Raw genomic sequence first — 12,743 nt, forward strand, 5'->3', positions numbered from 1 at the left:
CAATTTAAAGATCACAACTACGGGAAAAGAGCAAGGCAGTGATGGGAGAGCCATTATTATTTTACCCCAGGTAAAGCCCACTGAGCTATATAGCTCTTTTCCAGAAGTGACCTGGCCACACATTTATTGCAGCCAAATACTCTCAAACGCATATTATTTCATGCGGAGGGAAAATCTGGAGGACCCGGAGAAAAATCCAGGCGACCACGGGGAGAACATGCAAACTCCAAAAATATAGCAGGCGTAAGGTTCGCGATCGAACCCACGACCTCCTGCATACTCGCCGAGGTAGTTACATCTCGCCACCGTGGTGCCCTTAAGGTAGACAGAGCGGGCCAGGAAATTGGAAAGACAAGCCGTTTAAAGAAAGAGGCATCACAGCAGGACAGCACGAGTGTGAAGACAATGAGCTTTTGAGGATGTGAACACAAACAGGGCATTAGAGGGAACTGGCACGGTGGGAGAGGGAATGAAGGATAACATAGTTGAACAGAAGGGATGGAGTTGGCGCTGAAGTGAGAGGAAGAGGTGGAGCAAGGCTCGGGGGGAGAGGGGACGCCGAGGATAGATTGGTAACCATGGGAATGGAGTGCTCTTGGATAATGCAGCACGCTGGCATGGAACACAAAAATATACGGGACAGCAGAGGCAGGACCGCGGAGTGGCAAAATATGGCTCACTTCATAAGACACGCCGCACGCAACCACATTTAAATTTCGATTGAAAGCTTTCATGACTGCAAGGATTAATCTTCTTTGGTTATTTCGGTAAAGTCACGTAGAATGAGAGTAAAATAATAAAATAATAAAATAAATAACACAATAAAATTCTCACGACGTTTCGGCCACAACACAAGAGGCCTTCTTCAGGTGAAAGGAACAAACCTGTCGGGACGACAGAGCTTCAATGAAGGTTGTCAAGATTGGTAGCGTATTTTAAGCTGGTTTAGAGAAGTGAGGCACCTTGACAAAGGGGTTTACATATCACACAGGAGAATTTAGCATTGAAATAGCTGAGGGATTAGCTTGTGACTGGTCACAGAAATGGCTATGTTAAAGTCAAAGCTTACACATCCACAGAGGCACCTAGTACAAATCAAACAGGAGAATTTAGCATTGAAATAACTGAGGGATTAGCTTGTGACTGGTCATAGAAATAGCTATGTTAAAGTCAAAGCCTACACATCCACAGAGGCACCTAGTACATGGACGCCAAAGGGGCTGCAATAACTCAACTATCATACAGTAAACCGATGTGAAAAAACCTAAGTCTAAATTACATCAATACACTACACTATATAATGAACCAATAAAAACTAAAATATAAACTACCTCAATGTTATCAATAAACTGTATATATTCTCCAATCAGCTGCGAAAAAATGGGTGGATTCTTACCCTCAACTTCAGCACCACGGACAGCTACGAGCCCCGTTCAGATGGACGAGTCCATCCATGGTCAGAACGGAGGAGGGAGGAGAGAGACAGCTGCGAGGCGCTGTTATACTCAACCATACCATTAACCGTGGTGTGAAGGTCCTCGTAAGATACAATTAATTAAGAACCGAAATGGTTTAAAACATCTTTCCAATGGTTACTAAGCCAGAATCCATCTTCTCGGTTGAAATTGTCTCTGTGCTTGTATATGTGGATGGCCTCATGAACGAATCTCTCATGGTAGCCGGTTGGTTTGCAAAGAACCTCCGTCTTGGAGAAGTCAATGTCATGTGAGCCCACTCTCCTCCCTCCTCCGTTCCGACCATGGATGGACTCGTCCGTCTGAACGGGGCTCGTAGCTGTCCGTGGTGCTGAAGTTGAGGGTAAGAATCCACCCATTTTTTCGCAGCTGATTGGAGAATATATAGAGTTTATAGATAACATTGAGGTAGTTTATATTTTAGTTTTTATTGTTTCATTATATAGTGTAGTGTATTGATGTAATTTAGACTTAGGTTTTTTCACATCGGTTTACTGTATGATAGTTGAGTTGTTGCAGCCCCTTTAGCGTCCATGTACCAGGTGCCTCTGTGGATGTGTAGGCTTTGACTTTAACATAGCCATTTCTGTGACCAGTCACAAGCTAATCCCTCAGCTATTTCAATGCTAAATTTTCCTGTGTGATATGTAAACAACTTTGTCAAGGTGCCTCGCTTCTCTAAACCAGCTTTAAAGACGCTACGAATCTTAATTCATTGAAGTTCTGTCGTCCCGACAGGTTTGTTCCTTTCACCTGAAGAAGGCCACTTGTGTTGTGGCCGAAACGTCGTGAGAATTTTATTGTGTAATTTTATTATTATTATTTTATTCTCATTCTACGTGGCTTTACCGAAAGAATCAAAGAAGATGCACCACATGTAGACAAATATCTTTTATTTAGATTTCCGAGTACAGTGTGTGAATTGTTTATGATACAAGCGTCTATGTGGACCAGATTCGGCGACTTAAAACTGTCATTAAACAGGTGTTAAAGGATTAGATCATAGGATCATGAGATAGTGGCGGCCTGGGGAGGCTTTCATCCAGCAGTGGATTGACCATGGCCGATTCCACAACAGTTGGCAGTCGGGCATTATAAAAATAAGCCATAAAACATTCCAGATGTTCTCTTTTGGTAAGCATGTGTGCAAACATAGCTGCCTGTCATTACCTTACTAAGAAACTAATGCTTGGTCTTTTAATGACAACCACCAGTTTTAACAAGGTACTATGTCATATCATTCCGTGTTAAGTGAAATCATTAAGGCACCCTTTCCTCGGGGGCTTGTGTAGGGGCTAGTGCCCCCCTCCCCACTCCCCACTACACGGGGGCTGACCTCCCTCTCCCTCACCCCGAGCGGGGGGGGGGGGCATCACGTCTAATTGGTGGGGACTGAGGCCCCCCTCCCCCTCCACGCGCGGGGGGGGGGGGTGCGATGTTTGCCTTCCCCGTCCCCGCCCCCCGTACCAGGGTCCTCTCGGGGCGACATACCGAGCGAAGGGCCGACTCCCTCAGGAATTGAATATGCGCGTGCCTTCACCCACTCGCGTGTCCTAACTGCGGGGATTCTGTGAGCGTTTGACTCGCCGCTGTGTGAGGATAGTTAATAATTTCCCCTAAGCCGTTGGGTAAACAAAGCCAACTCCCGCGGCGGTCCGGATAATAATAAATTTACTCGGCGCCCCCGCAGCTCCCCCCCCCCCACCCACGCGCTTTCTCCGCACGACCCCCCACCTCGCGCGTGCCCCGCCGTTAATACGGTGACGCGCTCACACACACGCGCGTCGGCGCGGGCAGCCCTAAGTATTTTAATATGCGCGCTCTCGGAAGCAATCAATTAATCTCGTGCGCGCTACGCACGCCGCGCGGGCAACGTCACTATCTTAATATGCGCGCACATCGTGCTTATACCGATTAAAGCCACCCACACACCGTCGTACGCCGATCGCTATACCACCGCTCTTCACACGCACACACGCACCACGCGTCACCAAGTCAGTCTGTGCTAAGATTTATTTCCCGGGGCGAATAGGGGGCCCCCGTTTATGGCCCCCTCCAGCCAGCACCCTTCCTCCCTTCACCTACCCGTCGCAGAGTGCGTCTATCACCTCAGCTCGAGCTGACTGAATTGACTTACCTTTTCCGCATCCACTCGCCTCTGTAGCTGCCCGATGGGGCTGGGGAAAAGGCTTGCCTTGGGGACTTTTTTGGATCGATTGCTCTCAGCTCCACCCCGCAGGCGTCACACGGACGCTGAGGACGGCTGGCTTCTCTCCGCCGTTCCAGAAGGACTCTGCCGATTTTTGCCCCCTGCTTCCCCCCTTTTTGTTTCCAAAACCCGTTAATCCCCGGATCATCTGACGTCATCCTGCGCATCCAATTGAATCCCCTTTTCGGCCGTTTCGAACGCTCCGCCGTTGGGGGGGGGGAGGGGTCGCGTCATCCCCCCCCCTTCCCATTGTCTCTGTGTCAACAAGCCGGTGACTCAATGATAATCCCCTCGCCCTCCCCCACTATTTACCCTGTCGCTGAGTGCTGCCAAAGGTTCCCCTCCCCCCTCCGTGTTGTGTATACTTCATCGCGGCTGGCCTGTAAAGCTCTATGCCCCCTTTTTGGGGGGGCCGCCATGTAATCCGGTCTGGGGGGCTCAGCCAATTTCCTGGTCCGGGGAAACCGTGGGACGTCCCTGTTAGTGGAGTCCTCGAGTGAAACCCCATCGTACCAGGTGATCCCTCCTCGAGACCCTACGGGGGTGCATGCGAGTGTTTTGTGGGGTGTGCGTGCGTTCGTGGGGGGGGGGGGTGCGAGGAGCAGGTGGCGCTAGCCGAGCTGCTCCACGGCAGGCTAGTCTGAGGCCAAACTTGAGGTCTTTACTATATTTTTTATATGGGAATGTACATGTATCACGTCTCGTTCGGGTGAATTATTTTTTTGCCATTTACTGACTGATTAAACAGCATTTGCATCGAACCAAATCACCCAGAATCGTGGATACTAAGCAGGCTTGAGCCCGAATAGCGCCTCAATGTGCGGACTTCCATGTATCAAACGGGTGTCGTAGGCTGCTGCAGGGCTAAGATGTTATTCGGCACGATGTCCGGACATTTCTCTCCCTTGTGCTGGGGAGAGCTGCCTCTACAACCTCCATTCGTTTCCAGAGATCGCGCCGAACAACCACGCGGTTAACAACCCAAAAGCAACGTCGGACAGTAACAAACCGGGGGGAATAACATAAACAAAAATAACCCGCCCACTACCACTGGCATCAGTTTGACGATGGCGGCGGAGGAGGCGGCACACCCTGGGGTCTTTGGACCCCCTGCATGTGAGGGGGACCTGGTGGGGGCGGCCGGATCAGCATACGGGGCGGCGGCACGGGTCCCGGTGGGGGTGGCCCAGGGGGCATCCCCCCGGGTGGCAGGGGCGGCGGAGGACCACCCGTGGACGGCGGCGGCAGCGGGGGTGGCGGCGGCCCCCCCGAGGGAGGGGGCGGCGGAGGGATGCCTGACGGGGGCGGGGGAGGGGGCGGCAGCCTGTTGGGCATCAGGGGGGGCGGCGGCGGCGGAGGGAGGGGCCCGGTGAGTGGGGGTGGAGGCGGGGGCCCCATGCCCGGAGGGGGCATGCCCATGTGGCCCACCATCGTCCCCATCATTGGGCCCATACACTGAGACATGCTCAGTGTTAGACACTCAGATGAACAGACTTTACCATCCACGATGGGATGGTGACGGTGAGTTATCTTTCATCCGTGTCAAAAGTGCCAATTTATTCCATAAAAAAGACATTTCTAAAACTACAGATATTTCCCTTCAAACTGACACCCCCATATGTATTATTGGGATGATTTTAGGGAGTGTAATTTGTGTAATTGCCATAACACCAAGGCAGTTAACTGACTGGAGGACGGACTGATAGACTGACAAGACTGACAGATGGACTCACCTGCTTGGTCTCTTTGTTCTAATGCCTCCAGAACTTTCCCTCGCCCTTGTCGATCTCACGACTCGGCACCTGAAAGGTCAGCAGGCAAGCAAGCATCATGCACGAGCCCAAGCCATGACCCTCCCCATCATCACGCCATCACAAGCACAATTACACCGTTACCATTCGCAACATCGTTATTGCTCATGCCACCAAAATACCACCGCCACCACAACATACCCCTGGCACCATCACGACGATCATGACCACCATTGCCTCTGCGCTGTCACCACAACACCACCCCCAACACAACATCACTATCGTCGCCACATAAAGACCATCAAAACAACTTACCATATCATACCACACCGTACCACCACTAACATTGGATCAGTATCCAAACCTGCTTTTTGTGTTAGTATGTTGTCCTTCCCCCGCACCTCTGATTAGCACGGTTGGCTACGTACGTGCAAAATAAGTTAAACATACATACATACCTTTCCCTCAAGAAAACGGTAATGGTGCACTTTGCTGTGGACTCTCAAATCAATGTGCGCTTCTCTGATGTGTTTTCGGTTTGTATTGCGTGTTCTGCAGTATGAAATTTAGGACGTATGCATTCCCTCGGCAGTACAGAGAGCAGAGTGAGGCACAGCACAGATACAGACAGTGATAGACACAGATGTAGAAACACAAAGAGGTGAATGTTGCAGCAATGGTGCAGTGGGTTAACACACTGAGCTAAAAACCCAGCCCTTTGATTCACGGCCATGGCTTTTACTTGTGGCAGGTGAAATCTGAAGCAGTCCTGAGAACCACCTTCACCAACTTGCATCAAGCAGCTTGGTGAAGTATGGTCAACAATTATGACCAACGTGGGGTGGGGAGGCCTTCATACATAAGTAGATTGACAAAAGGATGAATATTATTATGAGAGGGGAATGGGAAACGTTAAAATTGGGTTTATAATTTGGTTTTACCTTCAAGGGCTTCCGTTTTTATTAAAGGTGATGCGTCCACAGCTTGCGATTCTCCCATATCTGGAATGAAGTTCTTCTCACCTTCATGTGTATAAAGCATAATGCATTCGCGGGTTTATTTTCCAAACCTATGCATTATTTTACAAGTTTACTAAATACAATGGCTAAATACCATAAATGAGATATTTAGTGTTATCAAATAAGTTTAGACTTAAAACTTTCGTGACTACAGGAATTCATACTCTTGGTTCTTTCGGTAAAGTCACGTAAAAAATAAATGAAAATAAAATAAAAATAATGAAATTAAAATAATAAATTGAAAGTAATGAAAGCAAAAAACCCACGACGTTTCGATCGCAACACAAGCGGTCTTCATTAGGCGGAGAGAAAAGTGGGGACAAGCCTCATAAGCAGCTACATTTGGAGGCTTGCCCCCACTTTTCTCTCTGCCTGATGAAGACTGCTTGTGTTGCGATCGAAACGTCGTGGGTTTTTTGCTTTTATGACTTTACATTTATTTATTTTGTTATTTCAATTTATTTTATTATTTTTACTTTTATTTTCCTTTTTTTCTTTTTTTTCTTTCGATTTACGTGACTTTACTGAAAGAACCAAGATTATAAAATAAGGTCGGCGAACAAGAATACAACTTTACCGTTCACTTTGTAATCTTCAATTTCATTCATCACACTGTTCTCAGGGAAAACGACAGTGTTGGCTGAAGGGGAGCCAACAGCGCACATTCCAGTGTTATCAATGTCTCCCAGCCTCTGCACGGACAGCAGCAGTTCCCGGCTCAAGCCGCTGAACAGCGCGAGCAGCACCTCCACCAGGCCTCCCAGGTTCACGTCGCCAGGGGAGGAAGCGGAGGCGTCGTCCCAGCGCAGCATCCCAGCGTCGCGGGGCTCGGCACCCCGCAGGGCCTTCACCACCTGCCGCAGCACGGCGTAGAAGCCGAAGGGCAGGCGGTCGCGCGCCGTGGCCAGGAGCTCGGCCCGCACGAGGCCGTCCCCGACGCAGGCGCGCAGGACCCCGTAGTCCCGGATGCCCAGCTCCGAGTCCAGGGCCTGGGCCACCTCCACGTTCACGCCCTGTGCCTCCAGCCACGCTGGGAAGTCCCCGCTTGGCTCCAGCACTGGGGTGGTCACCATGCATGACATTCTGATGGGACGTAAATATTTGAAAACAGTGATAAATGCATCGAAGACAAGAAACTTCTCATAACCACCGTGGAGATGCAGCGATGAAATCAGTTCACGCGAAGATGGATGTAAGCAGCATTGAACTGCGAGGGATGGCGACGGCATGTGGATGAATTCCTCCAGCAGTGGATAGACAATGGCTGATGATGTTGAGTGCACATTGAGACTAATTCTCTTTTAAGGGGGAGATAGATGGCCTTATGAGCCCTTCTATCCGAATTTCATTCCAGGCCATTGGCAGCATCAGTGCCGAATGATGGCTAACCTGGTCCCTGGGCCATTGACAAACAGCTGAAAATCATGAAAAGGTTTAGAACATTGTCAAGTTAAACATATTAACACAGGTTAGCTGAAATGCATGTAATGGGCAAGGGGAGGTAGAGCTTTCGTGACTGCAAGGATTCATCTTCTTTGGTTCTTTCGGTAAAGTCACGTAGAATGAGAATAAAATAATAAATTGATAAAATAAAATAACACAATAAAATTCTCACGACGTTTCGGCCACAACACAAGCGGCCTTCATCAGGTGAAGGGACGAGACTGTCTGGAGGACAGCGCTGGAGCGAAAAAGCCACGCTCAGATCGCGACCTTTAAGCTGTGTGAGAAGAAACAAAGTGCCTTGACAATGGAATTAGCATAGAATTTAGCATTGAAATAGCTGAGTGATTAGCTTGTGACTGGTCATAGAAATGGCTATGTTAAAGTTAAAGCATACACATCCGCAGAGGCACCCCTTGACAAAGGAATTAACATAGAATTTAGCATTGAAATAGCTGAGTGATTAGCTTGTGACTGGTCACAGAAATAGCTATGTTAAAGTCAGAGCATACACATTCACAAAGGCACCTAGTAGAAATCAAACAGGAGAATTTAGCATTGAAATAACTAGGAGAATTTAGCATTGAAATAACTGAGTGATTAGCTTGTGACTGGTCACAGAAATGGCTATGTTTAAGTCAAAGCCTACACATCTGAGCTATTCACAGTAACCGGGTATACACTACAATATATAATTAATACTACATAGTGAACCAATAAAAAACTAAAATATAAATTACCTCAATGTTATCAATAAACTCTATATATTCTCCAATCAGCTAAGCTACCAACAATAAGTCGTTATATATCACAATGCTATATGGCGAAAAAATGGGTGGATTCTTACCCTCAACTTTAGCAACACGGATAGCTACGGGCCCCGTTCAGACGGACGAGTTCATCCATGGTCGGAACAGAGGAGGGGGAGAGAGACAGCTGCGAGGCGCTGTTATACTCCATGTTGTAAACCATACCATTAACCGTGGTGTGAGAGGTATTAAGAGTCAATGCCAGCGAAAGAGCTGCGGTCTGAAGGTCATCGTAAAATACAATTAATTAAGAACGGAAATGGTTTAAAACATCTTTACAATGGTTACTAAGCCAGAATCCATCTTCTCGGTTGAAATTGTCTCTGTGCTTGTATATGTGAATGGCCTCATGAACGAATCTCTCATGGTAGCCGGTTGGTTTGCAAAGAACCTCCGTCTTGGAGAAGTCAATGTCATGTGAGCCCACTGAATTATAACAGTGATCTGCCACGGCAGAGAAGTTCGTTCTACCGTGTTTCAAGTCTGCTTTATGTTCGCGGATGCGGTCCGAGATATGTCGTTTGGTTTCTCCAATGTAGCTACTACCACAGAGGCACTTTAGTTTGTAAACGCCCAGGTACTGTATGTCTGGAACAGCATCTTTTACAGATGGAACTAGATCACGGATTTTATGTACTGTGTTGAATCGGACCTGGATCTTGTGTTTATTCAGGATTTTGGAGATCTTTTTAGTGACCCCTGCAATGTAGGGTAAGGTGATGGTTTTGAGTGGCTCCACAAGAGGATCCTTCTTCATGACTGGAGTGATGGCTTTGCGGATTGTGTAGTCGGAGTAACCATTAACCCTGAGTGCCTGGTGTACGTGCTTGAGTTCACTGGTAATGTGTTCCTGGTCGGAAATGCATTGGGCTCTATGGTATAGATTCTTGATGAGGGAGTTCTTCTGGGATGGATGGTAAACAGAGTGACTCATTGAACCATCATGTCTCCTTTTAATTAAGACATCCAAAAAGGGTAGTTTGCCATCTTTTTCGACCTCCATGGTAAAGCTGATGGCTGGGTGTATGGAATTGATGTGGTCGCGGAATTGGTCTAGAGCAGGCTGGCCATGTGGCCAGATGACAAAGGTGTCATCCACGTACCTCTTCCATAAGGTCGGGCGTAGAGTGGCAGTCTGGATGGCGTCAGTTTCAAATTTTTCCATGAATACGTTGGCTACAACTGGAGATAGGGGGGAGCCCATTGGGGTGCCCTCAGTTTGTTTGTAGAAAGTTCCATTCCAGGTGAAGTATGTGTTGGTTAAGCAATGTCTCACCAGGGGGAGTACATCAGTATGCAGTCCTTGATGAACCAGGTCTTCAATGATAGCGATGGTGTCAGGTACCGGGACTTTGGTGAACAAGGACACCACATCAAAACTGACAAGCAGGTCGTCTGGGGACAGGGAAATGCCTTTGATTGTCGATACCAGGTGAGTAGAATTTGGTACCGCAGAGGTGGTTTTTCCAGTGAAAGGTCGCAGTATATTAGCAAGAAAACGTGCCAGTTTATAGGTGGGGGAGTTGATAGTAGAGACGATGGGACGAAGAGGTGTATCTTCTTTGTGTATCTTTGGAAGGCCATATAATCTTGGTGGTCTGGCAGCAGAGGGTTTCAACGAGAACTGTTTGGTCTGATCAATTAATGCTATTGAATCAGAGATGATTTTCTTCGTTTTGGTAACCAGGCTGTTGGTGGGATCTCTTTTTATTTTTGTATAACTGCCATCGTTGAGTAGTTCTTGAATTTTGTTGTTATATTCTGTTTTGTCCATGATGACAGTGGCATTGCCCTTGTCGGCTGAGAGGACGACAATACCATCTCTCTGTTTTAATTGAGATAATTCAAAACGTTCGTCTTTGCTGATGTTGCTGGGTGGCAACTTAGCGTTTTTGAGGGTTGCAGCGATTTCAGATCTTGCTACGTCTGCAGAGATGTGACTCAAGCCCTTGAGTGCAACGTCGACATGGGCAATGATATCATTAACCGGTAAGTGTCTCGGTGTGACAGGAAAGTTTAGACCTTTATCTAAAACGGATTTCAGACCATCAGAAATGGAACTGTTACTGCGATTAATTACGACTTTGTTGACGTCTATCTTTTTGGTGTGTGGATCCGATTTTTTGTTGGAGAGGTGATTGAATTTGGAAATCAAATTGTCCCTACATTTGGTCGACATAGTGGCAGCCGAAGAGGTAGTCATATTGTCTACATGTTCCCAATCCGATGTAGACATTGTTGCTGTCAATGTTAAGTGTGATTTGTAGAGTGTCTTGTCTAACTGATCGAGTTCGGTGCGTGTAAGTCTGTGTATGCTTTAACTTTAACATAGCCATTTCTGTGACTAGTCACAAGCTAATCACTCAGCTATTTCAATGCTAAATTCTATGCTAATTCCTTTGTCAAGGCGCTTTGTTTCTTCTCACACAGCTTAAAGGTCACAATCTGAGCGTGGCTTTTTCGCTCCAGCGCTGTCCTCCAGACAGTCTCGTCCCTTCACCTGATGAAGGCCGCTTGTGTTGTGGCCGAAACGTCATGAGAATTTTATTGTGTTATTTTATTTTATCAATTTATTATTTTATTCTCATTCTACGTGACTTTACCGAAAGAACCAAATAAGAAGGGGAGGTAGCATCGATATAATTGGTCTTTGAAGCTGCAGTAAAACCCTGGATAGCCGGACGGAGATGCGGAGTGCTGTGGGGCCTGATTACATAAAAAATTGCAAAATAATTCTGAGCAGGCAGCGGTATTTGTATGTCTCAGCCATACAGTGGTCGCTAGGGATGACATCATCACTACACCAGCCAATTAGCTGCCAGGAAAGTCATCCTGATGTAATATGGCTGCCGTTGATGCACCAAGTCCCCACCCCCATACAACAGAGCCCCCGGTGAAGTCAGTTGGTTTTATTTTTTAACAAAGGTCAATTTAACACGCAGCTGGGCATTTGGAGGCAGTCCCTATTCACCGTAAACAAAGACAAAGATCCCCCGTGTAGCCTGTAACAGACTGCCGGGGCAAGTGCTGTTAGCGAGCACCTATGAAGGCCGGAACGGTAAATGAGGGGGTGGGTGGCCAGCACCACGCCCGACCGCCTTTGTCTCCCCAGTGGCGATGTTTACACATCGCACCAGGTACTCATTTAGATGCTGAGTCGATCTAGGGGAGGCCCAGGACCGGTTCAAATAATCGTCACTAGGGTGTTGGCCGTGAGCGGGAATTGAACCCGGGTCGCCAGGTTCATATTGCAGTGTGCTAACCGCTACACTATCGCTCACCACACAAACAAAGACAAACAAAGATCCCCCGTATAGCCTCAACAGACTGTAGGGGCAAGTGCTGTTAGCGAGCACCTATGAAGGCCGGAACGGTACACGAGGGGGTGGGTGGCCAGCACCACGCCCGACCGCCTTTGTCTCCCTAGTGGCGATATTTACACACCGCACCAGGTACTCATTTGAGGCTGAGTCGACCTAGGGGAGGCCCGGGACCGGTTCAGATGATCGTCACTGGTGTTGGCCGTGAGCGGGAATCGAACCCGGGTTGCCAGGTTCATAGCGCAGCGCGCTAACCGCTACACTACCGCTCACCACACAGACACACACAGACAGACACATACAGACAGACACGCAGACACACACGCAGACAGACACAGACACACACACAAACAGAGACTACGTACGCGATTCCGTTTAGTCTCCAGGCCCAGGCAAGTGTGGTGCCACCGCAGTGGAGCAGCTCGGCCGGCGCTACCCGCTCCTCGCACCCGCCCCCACGAACGCACGCACACCCCACAAAACACTCGCATGCACCCCCGTAGGGTCTCGAGGAGGGATCACCTGGTACGATGGGTTTTCACCCGGGGACTTCACTAGCAGGGACGTTCCACGGTTTCCCCGGACCAGGAAATTGACTGAGCCCCCCAGACCGTATTACATGGCGGCCCCCTCAAAAAGGGGGCATAGAGCTTTACAGGCCGGCCACAATGAAGCATACACAACACGGGGCGGGGGGTGGGACCTCAAGGCCATCAC

General features: G+C 48.4%; 1 protein-coding gene across 4 annotated transcripts in view; it reads right to left on the bottom strand.

Annotated features, from left to right (window-relative positions):
* LOC116943106 (uncharacterized) overlaps window positions 1–12,743 on the bottom strand; it is an 88,431-nt gene that overhangs the window by 14,691 nt on the left and 60,997 nt on the right. Inside the window, exons 1-3 of one of the 4 annotated variants that reach the window (XR_012945255.1) lie at window positions 7,032–7,533; window positions 6,377–6,457; window positions 5,418–5,486 (exon numbers count right to left, since the gene is read on the bottom strand). The exons of 1 other annotated variant lie outside the window; for it this stretch is intronic. The gene's annotated coding sequence lies outside the window, so the exon portion shown is untranslated. Of the gene's footprint in view, window positions 1–3,612; window positions 3,821–5,417; window positions 5,487–6,376; window positions 6,458–7,031; window positions 7,534–12,743 lie in introns of those variants that run through there. 2 more of the 4 variants (XM_032955698.2, XM_076069399.1) reach the window with 2 other exon arrangements.

The sequence above is a fragment of the Petromyzon marinus genome, chromosome 1 (genome assembly GCF_048934315.1).
Source record: "Petromyzon marinus isolate PM22_M1 ecotype Great Lakes invasive population chromosome 1, UKy_Petmar_22M1.pri1.0, whole genome shotgun sequence".
NCBI lineage: Eukaryota > Metazoa > Chordata > Hyperoartia > Petromyzontiformes > Petromyzontidae > Petromyzon > Petromyzon marinus.